The sequence below is a fragment of the Cryptomeria japonica genome, chromosome 8 (assembly GCF_030272615.1).
Source record: "Cryptomeria japonica chromosome 8, Sugi_1.0, whole genome shotgun sequence".
In the NCBI taxonomy this organism is placed as follows: Eukaryota; Viridiplantae; Streptophyta; class Pinopsida; order Cupressales; family Cupressaceae; genus Cryptomeria; species Cryptomeria japonica.
The window spans coordinates 575,504,857-575,524,191 of record NC_081412.1 but is presented as its reverse complement, the minus strand read 5'-3'; positions in this window follow the sequence as shown (position 1 = coordinate 575,524,191).

Genomic DNA, 19,335 nt, shown 5'->3' with positions numbered 1-19,335 from the left:
TATCTTTCCTTTTCCTTTTGAGTCCATTCCATTCTTCAAACAATCATTCTTTCCTTTACTATTTTTATAAAATTTTGCAATATGTCCCACAATATTACAATTATAACATACCAGACCATTCTGCATCAAATTCCCATTCACATTCCTTCTGAAATTCTTATTCCTGCATTCAACAATTTTGTGCCCATAACCATTGCAAACATAGCAATATCCATTGAAGGATCTGACAATTATGTTCATATTAATTTTTCTCCTACACTCACTAACCTTATATCCAAAGTTGTTGCAAAAATGACAATATCCGTTAAAAGAGCGATTCCTTATCTGATTTCTGCATTCACTTGCTTTGTGACCCACTTGATTGCATGAAAAATAATTTCCCGTAAAAGATAAATACTTGGAAGAACCAAGAGGTCTCTGGTCTATCATAGACTTCTGAAAATTTTGATTAGGCATGTGAAAGTTTTCTTATCCTCAACAACATTCTTCATCCCTTTGTTTTCATTGTCCTTTGAACATTCACTGGACTCTCCACTATTCTAAAACTGCAAGACATATTCCTGAATCTCTCTTCCACCCTTCAAGATCAAGACATTATAGATCTGATCCCTAACATCTTTAAATTTTCTTTTTAGATTTGTCACTTCCTCGTCAAGTTTCAAGCATTCCTTAGTCTTCCCATCAAGGTTTGTCTCATAACCATTAATAGCTTTCTTTCCTTTGTCCACTAAACTCCTTAGGAAAGTAATCTTCTCAAATGCCTTGCTATGTACTTGTCTCTGCAATCATCCATATCAACCAATGTAGACCTTATTTTGCCTTCCATATCGACAAATTCTTCAACATCATTCCAATCACCTTGATCTAAAGAATCCATATCATTTATCTCTTCTTCAAACATAGTGTTCTAGACTCCAAATCTACCTCAAGTGGTTAAGCTAACTCAAGAGGAACCACACTCTGATACCAATTGTTGAACACACACTAGATGCTGGGAGGGGGGGTGAATCAACATAAACTAAATTCCAAAACTCAATAATACATTTAACAACTTAAATCAATTTATCCACATCATGCAGAATCAAACAATAGTAACATAAGCACTCACACAGGAACACCAATATTTTATACATGGAAAAACTAAACTGGGAAAAACCACAGTGGGAGCTAACCCACAAGACAATTGAGTATATATGAAATGGTTACAAAAGAGATCTCACTATTTCGGACTTGCATACCAAGGCTCACTACTCTTGGGGCAAGATACAAAGAGGGCTTGCAAAACCTAAAGCTAATTGCACTTAGGGCAAGATTTAGAATTACAATATCAGAAAAAGAACTGTATAGATAAAGGCATCTCACAGTGCTGATTACAGTCACTATTAAAGGTACAATTTTTTTCTCTTACTAAAATATTTGAAAAACCAAACCTTCTGGATCACTGCATCTATATCCTCTGTAACTTCTGCACATCTAATAGATTTTCCTGTATCACACCCTTACTGATCTTGGCTACTTCACCATTCACATATCAAACTCACTCACATATTTCTATATCAATATCTCACATACACAACTTGCTTGCATCTCATTCATATCTCTTCACACTTTTATCACATTTCTCTATTATATTTTTCAACAGATGATCATGTATATATATCAAACCAGAACAAAACCATTCTCACCAAGTTGGCCAAAAAGAAAGATTGTAATGTGTACACACGTTTTTGACCCAAGATATACAACCAGATCAAAATATATAACATGAAACATAAACCATACCTAAATCAACATTCAATGTGCAACATGAGACCAAAAGAACACTCCTCGTGAGATCACCAAACCAAATATACATCACAACCAATTCCAATATTATGTTCAAATGCTTGCACCAATTATATTTTTGCACAAGTGAATGAGTTTGGACCAAAACAGTAAAAACCCTGACCATCCTAAACATGCTTAGAATAGACTTAATCACACTGATATCATTCCAACTTAGCCTACCAAACTATAGAACCAATCATATCAACCTCCATTCCAAAACCATATAAACCCATACTCCAAGAACTTCTCAATACTATAACCAATACACTAGATGTTCGAACCAAGACATATCCAGACTACACCATTTGACATCAATGGCAAAAAACCACATATCTGCAAAAAATTTCCATTTCAATTTTAATTTGAAGGTTAATTCCCGAATCAAGGTTTGACCTAAGGAAAACCCCTATCCACAACATCTTTCCCTCTCTTTTTGTGTGCTAGAAATAGGATTAGGAGTTGTACTCAAGGATTTCGATAGAGTCGATGGCGATGAATATATTTAGCTTACGACGGAGCAAAAATTGGAGGACCAAGACAAATTTGTACTACCTCATTTTGAAAAATCAAGCTGAACTTTTGGAAATAGGTTATAAACATCTTCTTTTGACCAAATCTTAGTTTTTGGCTCTGTGGGATATCTATAGTAGTCTATTTTTGACAGTTTATTATTGGAGATTTTTGGAGGTATGATCTTGTATGGTTGTCATTGATGTCAAATATAGTCATCTGGATATGCTCTTGGTTGTTGTAGAATAATGTTTTGTGTTGCAGTTAATGTTTTTGGTGTTGATTGTGTCAACTTGTAATCAAGATGGTTTGGAAATCTTTTGGTGTTCTTTGTATATGTTGTTGATTGTGTTGCGGTTTAGTAGATCATATTCTTTTGGTTTGGATATGTATTAGAAGATGTGTTGAGATGTTGTTTTAGGTCTCACCAAGGTGTGTGGAGATCCACATTGAGTATTTTGCATTAGAAGAGGTTATGTGGCCAACTGGTTATTATTTCTATACGTTACATTTGGTAACGAATTTGGAGTATGTGTTAGCATGTGCAGATTGTTGGATCAATCATGGAAGGATATATTGTAATATGTTTTGGTCTCGTCTTTCTTCTAGAGTGGACTGATTTGAGTATTTTAGGTATGGGTGGCTTATTTTGTGTAATACTACTTATTCTGTTTTGGCCAACCGTTAAAAAGCATTCCAATGTTGTATCTCAAATTTAAGATGCGTGGATGGAATAATTATGGAGTGATGAGAAGTGAATTATGTGAGAAGTATATGCAAATGATTTTCAAGCCAGTTTGAGTTTATGGTTATGTGAAAGTCAATTTGAGAAGAGTTTTGAAGGTGACATATTTTGCAAGATAGTGTGTTGTGACAGTGAAGATTATTATATACATTTGCCATGATGTTGGTCACTTGATCTAGTTGTTCAAGGATGATTTCATGTTCAGGAGAATCTTCCTCAATTTCTATTCAGCTATTTCATTCATTATTGAATGATAGTGAGTCCTTCATCAATAGTTTGTAGCTTGTCTTGATGAAGTGATCTTGAATTGAGTAAGTCCTCTTTGTATCTTTCCTAAGGTTGCGCACCTCAGTTCTGTAAATCCTTGAGGTGTTGGTTCTCATTGTACGTAAGCCTAAAATGTTATAAAAATTTTTATTTATATTGTGAGTTAGATTATCATCGTGGTTTCTCCTTGTTTGGGTTTTCCATGTAAATCTAGCATTCATGTGTTGATGGTTGATGTTTACGTGCTGATGATTAATGTGTTATTTCTAAGTTAATATTGTTTATTAATAATCTATTTTGAAGTCTCAAACTAGTTTACCCCCCCTCTCTGTCCTATCGAATGTTCAACATTTACTTCAATTGTTCATTGTTTTACCCTAATTTCACAAATACCTTCCAAATTCAACTAAGAAAGAGGGTAGTTGAAACAAATAACTAGTGAATCTAATCAGAATTTCAGCCCTTTCCTTATTTGGATTGTGGCTAAATCTATTGGATTCATCCCTCTTTCAATGTTAATTTGGTCAATTTGGCTTGTTAACGGTTTTATTATCTTAATTGAAACCCCAATTCCAAATTTTCACCAAAACATTTTGGTGAACCTGAGTTCTTTCATGCTTGTTTATGATTTATTGTCTTAGATCTTATTTGTATGTAATTTAACATTTATTTTTGCTTTCATAAATCATATTTTTAATTGAATTACATAAATTTGGTGGTTAATTTCACAAAAACCCTAATTTATTATTCTAAAATTGACCTATGGGTTGCAAAATATTTCAATTGTGTTTTTAGACCTGATTATTATGACATGTTATGTTTAGTTTTATAAGTTTCTAATATTCAATATCATAATTCACATTGTTTAATTTATTGGTTAATCAATCATAGTTTTCATTAAATTTTACCCCTTTGTGCAAGAGTTTTGGTACCATTAGTCTTACATACAATATTCCAACAAGAATAAGTTATAGACTTAGGGCTTCCCAAGGTTTAAACACTAGGAATATGGAACCTCAGTTGGATAACTTATTCCATGTGAATGTTGGTTCTTCCTCTAACCCAACAAATGACATCGCTTATCCCCATCCTCATCATACTTCTCATGATGTGGACGAATCACTAACTAGGGTGACTCTTGACCAATTGGAGAAGATTGATAATGAATTTGAGAATCTTCAAAAGTGGATGAGTCAAATACTTGGAAAGTGAGGCAATTCCCTTGATTGAAGGATTAAAAAGAATGGTGCAAAGTGATAAGATAGGTGTGGATTTGTTGTGTGGCCTTGTTCATATTGTTGATACTAATATTATGCCGATCAAAAGTTGTTACTCTCAACCCACTACCCAAGTTAACCATTCCATTCCTATACCTACATCCTTGCCTAGTGTGCCTACATTTACATCTTCTATCATGACTACTTCCACAAAAAATGTTAATCCTGCACATGTTAGTCATGAGGGTAATCCTATTAATCAATATTCTTACATACCTCCTTCTACGAGTCTTTCATTTGTTACAACCATCTCCCATACCAACATATCACAATGCTCCCCCTCCTTATCCTAAACCTCCACCTACATACAACAATGTTACTCCTACATCACAAGACCCAATATGTCTAATTTCAATCCATCCACCAAAGAAATCATCAATAACCTATCCCAAACTATTACATCCTCACAACATCAATTGGCTTCCATAACTTAATCCAATTTCAGTGTTCTCACATTTGATGTAGCAAGCCCACTATCCGATGACATAGTTTGTGTGATTCCTCCTAAGCATATAAAATTTGCTCAATTAGATTTGTACAATGGAAAAGGGCTTAACTCATGTGAAGACATTTAAAAATTTGTGTAGCAATTTTGCTCATGACCAAAGACTAATGGCTACATTGTTCACAAGAAACTTTAGAGATAAATATTTGCAATGGTATTTCTCTTTGTCCCCTTATTATATTACTTCATTTCAATAATTGGCTAATATTCAACTATTTCAAAATCACATTTGTCCTAAGGTTACTTTGACTGGTTTGATTCATTGTAAGCAAGGAGTTAAAGAAATTTTTAGTGACTGATTTATTAGTAGATATAAACAAATGCATTCTCAAATTGCTTATCAAGTGCTTGATCATGATGTTCAAATAATTTTCATTGATAATTTACAAAAATACATTGGAGATAAGCTTCCATTTTCCAAGTTTACTTCACTTATGCAATTGTACGTAGTGCTTCATAATTATCAGCTTCAAGTGAGTCAATTTCAATCATCCTCTTCAATGGATTCAATTGATACAGATGATATTTCTCAATGATAGTTTACAAAGTTCAAACCCAATAAAAGTTTCATCAAGTTAAATGACAACATCAACACTCAAGTGACAATCCTGACATCAAGTGTGGCCCCTTTATCCAAATACTTTACAAAAAAATTAAATCCTTTTAGAGTCTTTGCATAGTAAACTATTGAGGTTGATGAATGCTAGTGTGTTGAAACTTCCACCCATCAAACCAATTGACAATTATAAACCATTTCCACCTTACCATAATCCTAAACCTTTTTTTAATATCACCATCAACCTAGGCATTATACTAAGAAGTGTTACAAGTTGAGAAATAAGATCCAAGAATTCATTGATAAAAATACTATACATGTAGTTGGTGTCAATGACAAAGGGAATAAATCCACAGCTCCTAATAAAAACCTCAAAATCTTTACCAATTTATTGCCTTCTCATTCTACCAATGTTGTTGAGACTGAGTCGCTTGATTTTTCTCTTAATGACCTTGGTATAGAATCTAATTATGTTATGAACGTTGTTGGCAAACCTACACCTCCAAAAGACTTATGCATCACTTTTGATCCTAGTGAGACTATTGTTGTACCTAATGGCCCATTATATATCACTACGAAGATCAAAGAAAAACTCTCATGAGGGGTGCTCATTGATCTAGTGTGTATGGTGATTGTGATTACTAAAGAACAAATGTATATTTCACAATTGCATCAAGTAACTCATTATAAATTTGACATTATGGTTAAGGTGTATGATGGTTTCTGTTTCCCTACTATTGGTTCTATTACTCTTCCCATTCAAGTTGGTACTGAGTGCTTAGATGACACCTTTGTTACTATTCCTACATTATATCAATATTGTGTGAAGTTGGGACATCCTTGGCTCTCTTCCATGAAATCCATCCCTTCTATAATTCATAAATGTTTGAAATTCCCTCATAATGGCACTATTATAGAAATTAATCATATCCTTTACTAACCCACAACAAAGTGTGGAAATTTCACTCTTTCAAGATTAGTTTTGGCATAAACAACTTGAGCCTATTAAGACTCAAAATGACATCCTTTTCTTGTCTTATCAAAAATGGAAAAATGAGATGATGATGTCCATGAGTAAACCTAGGGAATCTACACCTATGGATATCCGTCCTCATAATGGACTTGGTATTCTATCTACTCCTATTCCTCCTATATATGCCTTAGTCATGCCTACTCCTTCCTACAAAAGGAAAGCACTTGGCATCTAGTGTCTCTCAACCTATTGAGGATTCTTCTATTCCTCCCCCTATAAGAGAAGAAAAAAACCCTATGTCCATTGATCCCAAAACTTCACAAGTCTCAAATAAACTATAAGGAATCATTGTACAAGAGAACATCGATGAAGACATTGTGCTAAGGCTCACAATATTTCTTCCCAAACCATTTCCTCCTCAAAGGCACCAAATATTGACTTCATCCAATTTGTCCAACCTTTGCCTAACCCTAGGGAGGAAGTTCAATTGGAATCACCTAAATTAAAAATTCTTAAGAAAAATGATTGTTGAACTTATTTTCGTGTTAGAGGTCATATTTTTATTAATCTAGATGGTGATATGGATGATGATGATAATGTTTTTCATGCTAACAATGTTGATTCTGATGACATGTATGAGCTTGTTGAGATCAATCATGAATTATCTTCACATTTTTCAAAACCATGAACCCCAGCTCCTAGTGATAGACAAAGTGACTCATCATTAGAGCATGGTCCTTGTTTGGAATTTGTAGTAGCTCTATCTATTTTGCTGAAAGTGTCTCCTCGTGCAACTTGTTTACCATCCCTAAATGATGTTCAACAAGATTGGGAGGCAGATGATTTTATTGACTAGCTTCATTCATGTTGTGGATTCTCTTTTGTATGTTTGCTTGTTCGTAATGTGCTTCCCCTGTGATGTACCACTTGGCATGATTTTGTGCTATATTTGGTTCTCTTTGGATGATCGTTGTTACTTTGTTGGTACAAGGTAATAAAGAGGCTGAATCTGTTGTGACATTCTTCTATTTATATCTCAATTCTTCTATATGTTGTACCTCGTGGTGTCTACTTGGGGAGGATGCAAAACATTGAGATTTCTTTTTGGTCTCTTCTATGTTGACTCAAAAAGACACTTTTTTGTTCTTTGTTATACTCTTCTTCTAGTGCGTTCATAGTTCTTCTACTTATGGGGGATGAGGTCAATTTAATAAAAATATTCATGATATACATTATTTATTATAAGATCATACTGGCCCCAGAGTTAGTGGATCCCTTATGTTCTTTTTCCTATATGTTTAGTGACCATTATCCTTTGATTTTCCGTTTCTTGGGGTCATCTCATTTTGGTAATGTGCTTGTCTTTTGGATGCATGCTACCTTAAAGCAATCTCTCTCGATAAGGCGTATGATCTCTGCTTAACAAGGGGGCATAAACTCTGCTAAGAGTTACACTTTATGCACACATCATGGCATGTTTTTTTTGATACCCAAGTTACTTTAGAAACTAATCCTTTTTCTATTTAATTTTTTTTTTTTCATTACTCATAGTAAGAAAATCTTACTAGGCCAATTCCGTCATGCTCTCCCTCTTCTCTTTTACGAGTTGTCACTTTTATCTTGATATAAGAGTAGTAAGATTCTTAAATCCCTTGGAGCTTAGTGTATCTTGTCTCTTTGATATCTCAGTGAATTTTTTTAATGTAACTTTTTTACTTTATCGTGAGTATGCTTAGTCTCATACTCTCGCTAAAGTGGGGGATAAATGTAGCATTGTAAATTGTATCCATATAAAATTTCATCCTCAATTAGACCTCACCTTGACACTTCAAATTTTGGTGCTTGATGCCTCTTTTGATTTTGCTCACACCATCCATAGACCTGCATTTTCATCTCCTTCTCTTCCTTTCCTCCAAGCTCGAGTCTTGCTTGACAAGACCAAGGCACTAGATGCCCTGGTCCTTGCTTTGTACCAAGGTGCACAACACATTGGTTCTCTCAATTAGGGCCTATTTTTGGTTCCCATAATAGTCATCTTAGATGAGTGAGAAATTTGATCCCATGTTGACCTATTCCAGAGAGTCAATTACTTTTTAGGTAGTCAAGTATAAAAAGGGGTCTACTCGTCTCATTTGAAAACCTAATATCTTAACCTCAATCAAGATCTCAATTACACTCTAGTGAATTCAAGTGATCAAGTAATCAGTCATTCATCAAGCATTGGAGAAGAAGTGAAGTGAATTTTATGCATTCAAGATGGCATGCATGCTCAATCTTCTTTGATTACATTCTACATGAAACCCTAAAACACTTGCATTCATATCAAACAGAAATTCATCAAGGTATATTTCAATTACAAACATTTTTATTTTAGATCTGGCATTTCCCTCAAAAGGAGAGCATTTTCCATTAATTTTCATTCTGATTTCTATTTGAATTTCAAGGTTTATTCCTAAACGAAGGTTTGACCTAAGGAAAACCCCTATCCTCACAACATCTTTCTCTCTCCTTTTGTTTGTAGGAAACACGCTTAGGAGATGTACTCAAGGATTTTGATAAAGTTGACGATGACAAATAGGTTCAACTTTTGATAGAGCAAAATTTTGAGGACTAAGGAAAATCTGTACTACTTGGTGTCGAAAAATTAGGTCAAATTTCTTTGAATAGGTTCTAAACATCTTGTTTTGCCTAGATCTCAGTTTGTGGCTATGTGGGGTATCTATAACAGTCTATTTTTTTATAGTTTACTTCAATTATTCATTGTAGTTCAACTAAGAAAAAGAGGGTAACAAACAAATAAGAAATGAATGTAATTAGGATTTCAACACTTTCAATATTTGAATTGTGGCTAGATCAATCAGATTCACCCCTCTTTCAATTTTTTGGTAAATTTGGCTTATTAATGGTTTTATTATCTTAATTGAAACAAAAATTTCAAATTTTCAGCAAAATAGGATGCCTACACCTAGTTTCAATACTCCCATTTTAGCATAGGCATAAAAATGTTGACAAAGGTTGAAGAATTTGGTGTTGCACTTTCCAAGGATGCTAGCTTGAGAGCTTTTACAACCTTTTCAATAGATCTTTTTGTACCACCTTCTGCAATATTTGCACCCTATGAGACCATATTTATTTGAGGCTTTTTTCTCAACAATTATCACCCCATGTATGTGGTTCCATATTTTGCATGCATGTCTACCAGAGCTCAATAAATCGAATTCAATCTCTCTGTAGTAGCTACTTCAATATGGCATCAGACAAACAAAGTGTGACATAACTGTAACTACATCATTTGACAAAATTCTACATTACATTATGCTACCATACACTATTTCAAAATGTCTTACTCATCTCTCCGTGAAGAAGACTTCACACCATTTCCTTTTTGCACATTTTAGAAATTATTCACCACATAAAATATTTGGGTTGTGAAAATTCACAATCTCAAATTTTTGGGTTGTGAGAATTCACAACTTCAAACTTACACAACCTTTTTAATGCATAATCTTGGAGTTTATAACTTGTGAGTTATGATTTGTGACTTTTCACAAATTTTCTTATTTCACAACCTTTTAACTTTTTAAAATACATGTTCATCAAGTCTAGGATTGTGATGAAGGAGAAAATAGACATAATTTTTAATGAATCAATACATAATGACATCAAGAAACCCATTATCATACATTTTTCTCTAGCTTCCACAATACCTCTTATTTAATTATTTCCATAAACTGATTAATAAAAACTTGAACTTTTAATATCTTTTAAATGGGGAGGCTTTTGCATCTAAATTTTTTTCATATATTGTTTTTGCAACTAGGGTAGCAAAAACATGAGATTAAACTTGAATTTTTAATCTCATAAATTGGAAGATAGTTTTCTCTAAAAACTGGTTGTATTAGGAAAAATACCATTAGAATTATTTTCATAAAATAAATTTGCATTAGATTTAATAAATTTTGAAATTTATTATGTTGTAGATTCAGGTTCAAGCTAATAAAGTTTCTCTGGAGGTGGCTCGCCTTCAGTAGCTACTTGATCACTAGGGCAATGTCCCTTGCACTGTTGTTAAAGTTCATCCTAATGCATTCACTTCTCACAGTCGTTCACCTTCAAGTGGCCGATGATGGAAGTTTTTCTACTGGTCACTCCAATTCGCCTAGATCCCAAACCCCTCATTGCCACTCTAGTGACAGAGGTGGGTTGGTTTAGTGGCGCTCTGCTTCTCCACCCCACGGAGGCTCTACCTATGCTTGGCCTTCAAGAGGTGTAGGGCCAACTTCTGGAGGTGGCAATGGTTAGCTTGTGACAAGTGGTGGTGGTGGTGGTTGGCTTGATACTTCTAAGTGGCTCCCTTAGTTGGATCTGGCCATTTCACCTAAAATATCTAAAGATAAAGAGGAAGGAGAGGTGAATGCTGATGAGGGGTGGTCCTTTCCTCATTTCATCCCAAACCTAGTTGATGTATGGGGTAAGCTAGATGATTGGTATCCCCTTCTACCTTCTAGTGGGTGTGTGTTGGCTGCTTATGTTTGCTGTTATTTTTTGGGTTGGCCCCATTGTTAGTCTGACTTATATTTCATTTTTTGCATGTTGTGCCCTTCTAGACTCTGATTTTTTAGCACTTCCCGTGTGACTTTAAGGGTTGACCTTGTGTCTCTCTACTCTTTTTCTATAAATATTTGTATTATATTTTCTTATTAATAGATATTGGTGCACATAATCATCAAAAATATTGCCAATCCACATGATTGCTCTTGATCTGAATTGGAACAGCAATCAAATATCTTTCAATCACATGTTGCATATTGGAATTTGGTGTAGTGAACCTACATAAATTAATTGAACACTGATATTTGGAATAGGTTTGACAAAATACATGGGAAGAACATAGTGCAAATGACCTATGGCAATTGTTTTAAGATAACAATTTTAACTGCATGCACAACCCATGCTTCTTAAAATACTCGAGGTACTTATTTTGGATTGACCTAACAAAGGACTTTGTTTCAAAAACTTAAAATCAAGCCTATTGAAAATGGACGCAACACTACCAAATTTTATTTATTTATTCTCAATCAACATTTCTAGAGTTCTAAGCATAGCTCATTACTTTATTATGGACTTCATAGGGTTGAAACAAATGTTTTAAGAATGGATTTGTATCACATTTTGTGCATTGCATAATTCCTAATAAAGTGCACATTTTTGTTTTGCAACACTCTTTTATCTACTTTGCACACTTCATATTTTGACTTCTTTTATCTCCTATGTGATTTAGCATTGGAAGTGTTATTGCACACTTTTCTTCCTTTCAATTGGTATTAGAGCTTGACCAACTTTGTTTCTATTGTTGGGTTGATGATTCTTTTGTGTTGATTTAGTTTCAATGGGAGTTTTATAGAGGAGGATTTCATAACTTTGTTACAGTTTTGGTATGGGAAGCACATCAAGTAGAATAGAGATGGAGAAGTTTAATGGCAAAAATTTTAAGTTAAAGGAAACTCAAAATGGAGGATATGCTCATGGATAGAGATCTATGGGTTGCAGTTTCTTCAACAAAACCCCAAAATACATTGCAAGATGTTTGGGATATTATGGATTGAAAATACAAGAGTTTAATAAGACTCCGACTTGCTAATTTTATGCTCCTATATGTCCATGAAGAGAAGACTATATTTGAGCTTTGGAAGAAGCTTGGTGATATTTATCAAGGTAAATCCTTGGTGAATAAGTTATTCATAGGAAAGAAGTTGGATTCTCTAAGTGGAGGAAATAGGATCTGTTATTGACCACATGAATGCAATTAATTTAGTGGTTGCTAAGCTAAATTGTATTGGCATCAATATTGATGACCAATAGAAATTCATGCATTTGTTATGATCTTTTTTGGACTTTTTGGATCACCTTGTGATGGAAATTAGAAACATAATAACAATCACTTTCAAGATGGAGGATGTGACCTTGTTTCATTTTTATTCGAAGAGATGTGAAGGAAATCTCTGGGATGGCTAAGGAGGCCCTAGTTTCTCATGGTAAAATCATGGAGAAGGGCAAGAAGGGTAAGTTCAAGTCTCCTAGAAGATCTAAGTTTTCGAGTAAAAATTCCAAGGTGAAATGTTGGAACCATGGAAAATCTTGTCATTTTAAAAAAGAGTGCAAGGAGGAGAAGTAAAAGGGAGATAAAAAATATTTCTTATTCTAACTCTAAAAAAAGCATTTCAAGATGAAATAGATGCTTTTGTTGCAACCTTGTCAACACATACATCAAATAATGTGTGGTTGATAGATTCAAGTGCCTCTTTCCACATGGCCTCTCATAGGGCTTGGTTTTCAAAGTATGAAGAGTTTGATGGTGGGAAGGTGTATCTAGGTGATGACTCTCACCTAAAGGTTGTTGGTTGTGGAAGAGTCAAGATCTAATTCCTTGATGGTAGAGTGAAGGAGATTGATGGTGTCTTGCATATATCTAGTTTGACACAAAACCCACTTTTAGTTAGCAAGCTAGGTGATGTGGGTTTGCAAGTTGTTTTCTTGAGTGGTGGATGTAAGATGATAAGAGGCTCTATGGTTCTTACTAAAGGTGTTCATATTGGAACCTTGTATAAGTTGGATGCATGCACAACTTGGTACAATAGGACTTCTGTGAAGTCCAAGAAAAGGGCTTTGGATTATTCATCATCACCATCAGAACAAGCATAAAATAAGGTTGTTGTTTCTATATTTGATAGTCATACTTTCTGGGTACCTAAGGGTGTGAATAATTTAGAGATGAAGCTCCCAGATAAGAAGACCATGTTATGGTGCCAAAGATTTGGCCATATTGGTGAGAAGGGGTTTAGAACCCTAAAAAATAAGAGCCTTGTGGAAGGTCTTGATGATTGTAATCTTGACTTTGACTTTTGCGAACATTATATTTATGGTATACAACACTTTATTTCTTTTTAATGTAGTTCTTATAAGTTTTTTAGGTTTTTGGATTATATTCATCTAAATGTATTTGGCCATGTTAATGTTTGTTTGGTCTCTAGATCTCTGTATTTTGTCTATTTTAATAGATGACTATAGTAGAAGGAAAGTTGTGTATTTCCTCAGAAGTAAACATGAAGTTTTAAATTGGTTTAAGGAATTCAAATCCTTGGTTGAAAAATAGACTAGTAGAAAAAATAAGTGTTTCAAGACTGACAATGGCAATGAATTTTGTTTAGAAGAATTTGGTAGATTCTGTAAGGACCATGAGATTGAGAGACATAAGATAACTCCATATACCCACAACAAAACGGATTTGAAGTGAGGATGAATAGAATGTTGATGGAGAGGTATAGGAGTATGCTAAGTGGAGTTGAGGTTGAATAGAAGTTTTGGGTTGAATTTCTAGCCATTGCATGTTATCTGGTTAACATACCTCCTACTTGGACACTTGTCAAAAAGACACCCATGGAGGTGTCTTCTAGTAAGAAGCCTTCATTGAGACATCTCAAAGTCTTTTGTCTATTTTTTTTAATCTTGTCAATCTACACTACTACTCCCAAATCTGTTAGTTTCTCATTCCCAACTATAGATTAATTGCTCAATAAATTTCAGAGAATAGAACCAAAACAATTATTGTCTATGTGATTTATAATAATTAATACATTGGGATAATTAACAACTAATAACAACAAAAGGAAAAATAAAAACAAGAAGTCAATAAAAGAAACACAATAACACAGATATACCCAAGAAAGTCAACTGTGGGAAAAAAGCTACAAATGTTGGATCTTCTATTCAGCATCAAGAGAAAACTTCCTTTCAAGAATACAATCCTAGGTTTACAACAATCTTACATATATAGCCCTATTGATTTTTATGAACGTGTAAGAGGAAGGAACTTTCCTTATGTGATGCAAGAGAAAAGAAACTTTCCTTACATAACTTGGCCTAACACACACATAAAATAGCTCTTGGAGTTAACTCAACCTCACAATTCTCATTCTTTGCCTAGAAACATTTTGTTACAAAATAGGAAACATGCTATTGTTGAATATTCAACTCGAGCTGCACTTAAGACACTAGTACATTTGGGCCTAATTTCCGACGGACAATTGTTGGTAGTCTGACAATAAAACGTCGGACTTTCAACAAATTTAACTGTTGAAAACTTGTCGTCAGTCTTTCCGATGATGCCATTGGCATCAGACTTCCAACAACTTTATGAACTCTTCTTACAATGGCTATTTTTTCTCCCTTGGCCAAAAAATTACACAGATTATCGTTGGAATTCCGATGGATACCCTATTTGCTCCTCGACAACAGTCCGACATGGAAGTGACGTTGGATATACAACATCCTTGTCAGATGTTCTCTAGTTGTCGTCAGAATTCTGACGGTATTAGATACTGTGGGTTAGATGGCTTTGTTGTCGGTGCATGAAAGCATTGCATGAGTTATCCTTTTAAAAATTGCATAAAACATTTGTAATTTATTTGATTCAGTGTTATTTGAAAAAAAGTTTATCAATGATGTTTCCTTTCTCCAAGAATTGGATCTAGGATCTTTCTGTCAGATAATATGTAACATCCAATGACTAAATATTTTCTTTACAAATGCTTATTTTATTTTATTATCGTTTGAGTATGAATTATAATTTATTGTGGTAGCAGAAGATACAAGCTGAAGACTCGTGCGCATGTAAATTTTGTAAAAGAAAGCAAGCAAGCATTATCTTGAATGACATGGAAACAAGCTCATCAGTTGCCTAGAAGAGAGAAATTGGAGAAAAGCAGAGGACAGTGTTAAAGGGTGATAAATACATAGAGAGTAGTATGCAATACAAACAAACAATGTCTGGAGTGTGTGATGTGATGTCTCTAATTTATGTCCGGAGGGAGTAACTGGTTTTGGAGTTCTTGGGAAACCTATTGGGCCATGCTTGGAGGAAATCAATGTGTACTTCATGCAAGGATCACCTTTTTTCTATTATGAGAATGATGCTTTTGCATCGAAGGATATTTGGAAGGCAATATCCAACAATTTCTATAGTGTGGAACCAGAGTTGGCAGACTCAAAGTACTTTTCGGCTTCCAAAAGATCAAGAGGTATGTACACAATCTTGCAATAGAAGGGTGATTTAAAACATTACCTCTCCCCCCCATGACTATTCAGGAAGCACTTCCTTAGACAAAGGACTATTAGCCTCCATGGGATGAATGAAAAAAATTGAATTGCTAAACTGTAGACGATGTGGTGGTGTCCTTCATGAAGAACTCTACACTATAATTGAAAATTCACAAGGGAAACTACAAGATAATGAATAGAAATACATTCTTGAAAAGTGGGAAGAATGGATCTTGGTTTGGGTGGGGCTAGGTCAGGTGGCTCCTCTAGAGGTTGACAAGATAGAAATAATATTAGGATTTGAAAAAGATCAAACTTGTGGAACTTCGTGTGCGACTGATCGATTGCGCTATTTGGATACTGTATCTATTTGGAATGCATTACCCAAACAATGCAATCAATCAGTCGTACATGAAGTTCCATGAGTATGATCTTTTTCAAATCTTAATATTATTTCTATCTCATCAACCTCTAGAGGAGCCACTTGACCTAGCCCCACCCAAACCAAGATCCATTCTTCCCACTTTTCAAGAATGTATTTCTATTCACTATCTTACAGTTTCCCTCGTGAATTTTCAATTATAGTGCAGAGTTCTTCACGAAGGACACCACCACATCGTCTACAGTCTAGCAATTCAATTTTTTTCTTTGATCCCATGGAGGCCAATATTCCTTTGTCTGAGGAAGTGCTTCCTAAATAGTCATGGGGGGGAGAGGTAATTCTTGAAATTGCCCTTCTATTGCGAGATTGTGTACATAACCTCTTGGTCTTCTGGAAGCCGAAAAGTACTTCGAGTCCACCAACTCTGGTTCCACACTATAGAAATTGTTGGATATTGCCTTCCAAATATCCTTTGATGCAAAATCATCATTCTCTTAATAGAAAAAAGGTGGCCCTTGCATGAACACATTGATTTCCTCCAAGCATGGCCCAATAGGTTTCCCAGGAACTCCAAAACCAGTTAGTCCCACTGGACATAAATTAGAGACGTCACATCACACACTCTAGACATTTTTTGTTTGTATTGCATACTACTCTCTATGTATTTATCACCCTTTAACACTATCCTCTGCTTTTCTCCAATTTCTCTCTTCTAGGCAGCTAATGAGCTTGTTTCCATGTCATTCAAGATAATGCTTGCTTGCTTTCTTTTATGAAATTTACATGCACATGAGTCTTCAGCTTGTATCTTCTGCTACCGCACATATATAAATTATAATTCACACTCAGACGATAATAAAATAAAATATGCATTTGTAAAGAAAATATTTAGTCATTGGATGTTACATATTATCTGACGGAAAGATCCTAGATCCAATTCTTGGAGAAAGGAAACATCATTGATAAATTTTTTTTCAAATAACACTGAATCAAATAAATTACAAATGTTTTATGCAATTTTTAAAAGTAGAACTCATGCAATGCTTTCATGTACCAACGGAAAAGTCATCTGACCCACAACATTATCCATAATAGAACAAATCACTATAATAGGCTATTATAAAGAATCTATACAAAAATATGAAAGAACATTAAATTACCTCCAAAAATAGAGGAGATATTTAATAAAGATATCATCTTTTAAATTAAGAAACGGGCAAGAGATTAAGAATACAAACCTTCTATATTGCACTCTTCAAGGTATATTCAAACCTATTTGACCTAGGAAAGCCCCCATCAAAAAACCTATTTTTGTCATTTTGTGTGTAGGAAATTGATTCAAGAGTTACGTGTGAAGAATTTGGCAAAGTAAATGATGACAATCAAACTCAAATTCTGATGGCATGAAAAGCAGAAGAGTAGGCTAGTTCCATACACCTTCCTTTACTATTTTAAAAATATCATCGACCAAAATATTGTGCAGCAGTAGTATGGAGTGCATTTCATCTATTTTATGCCCAAATATTTCATCATACCACTTTCTTTTCAAAGGCGACTAATCGATTGTGTTGTTTGGGTAATGCATTCCAAATAGATACAGTTGCATACCATTTATATGTCTTGAAAGCCTTTTATCCTGATGGCATTAAATTAAAGTTCTTTCTCTATTTTCTGGTGATCTCTAGAGTAGAGGTTGCTTTGCATCGACCTGGGATACATTTAACTTGTGTTGTATCTGTGGAAATATGTATCCTAGGTCGATGCAATGCAACTTTTGCTCCACCAATACCAAATAGAAGAGAAAGTACTTTAATTTAAAGCAATCAGGATAAAATGCTTTCAAGACATATATTAGGTATAAAAGAAAGCCTACCCTGTCATTTGAATGGGTTTACCTACAATTCAAGTGATCTCTTAAATATAAAATCAATTCAATTCCAATTGAACAAGCAATCAAGCATTCATCAAGAATTGAAGGAGAATTCAAGTTAAAGCACACCATTCTGCATGACATCCTAAAACCTTGTGTGAGGATTCAAGAAATATTCATCAAGGTATCATGTTCAATTTTAAGCATTTTTAGATTACATCTAAAGGGATCATTTTAAAGAGGGAGGAAGAGATCTTTTCCTAAAGATGTCTACATCCAAAAATAGAGGAGATATTTATTAAAGATATCATCTTTTAAATTAAGAAATGGGCAGGAGATTAAGAATACAAACCTTCCATATTGCACACTTCAAGGTATATTCAAACCTATTTGACCTAGGAAATCCCCCATCAACAAACCTATTTTTGTCATTTTGTGTGTAGGAAATTGATTCAAGAGTTACGTGTGAATAATTTGGCAAAGTAAATGATGACAATCAAACTCAACTTTTGATGGCATGAAAAGCGGAAGAGTAGGCCAGTTTCATACACCTTCCTTTACTATTTTAAAATATCATCGACCAAAATATTGTGCAGCAGTAGTATGGAGTGCATTTCATCTATTTTATGCCCAAATATTTCATCGGTGTATATATCACTTAACAAACCACTTGATACTTAATCGACATGTCTATCATATGCAAGACAACTGATACTAATCGGTATGTATTAGTTAAGCCCGATAACAATCAATGTTTACCGTTAATATATTAACCGATATTAATCGGAGTGCATTGGTTAAGCCTGATAACAATCAGTGTTCATAGTTAATATGTTAACCAATATTAATCGGAGTGCATTGGTTTTAATGTAAACTGATACCAATTGGTATTCTGTGCTATGAGATTTACAACCGATTATTATCAGTAGTTAAGTATTGATTGAACTTTTCAAGTATGGTTGAATATATACAAATTTAAGAATGATCATCAATCAAATGGAGGAACAATAGCTTGAAGTCTTCATCATAGTTTATTGATAGGATAGATGATTGAATGAGAGACTTCATTTATCTCTCATTCAATCATTTATCTTACCGAGGCTATCATGCATTAACAGGATAGAGGGACCTTATATCAAATTAAGGAAGGCATGAGAGTGATATATGTGTGTGGGAGAAAAAGTGACACTAGGCAAACATGCCCTAATCTCACTTTCATTCACATAGTTGTGGAATACGAAAGAGCCTAGAGGTATCACACAATTGGCTACTTCTTTTTGTGGAAGAGAGAGCCACAGGATACCTATTAGGATTTCTATTCCTTTGT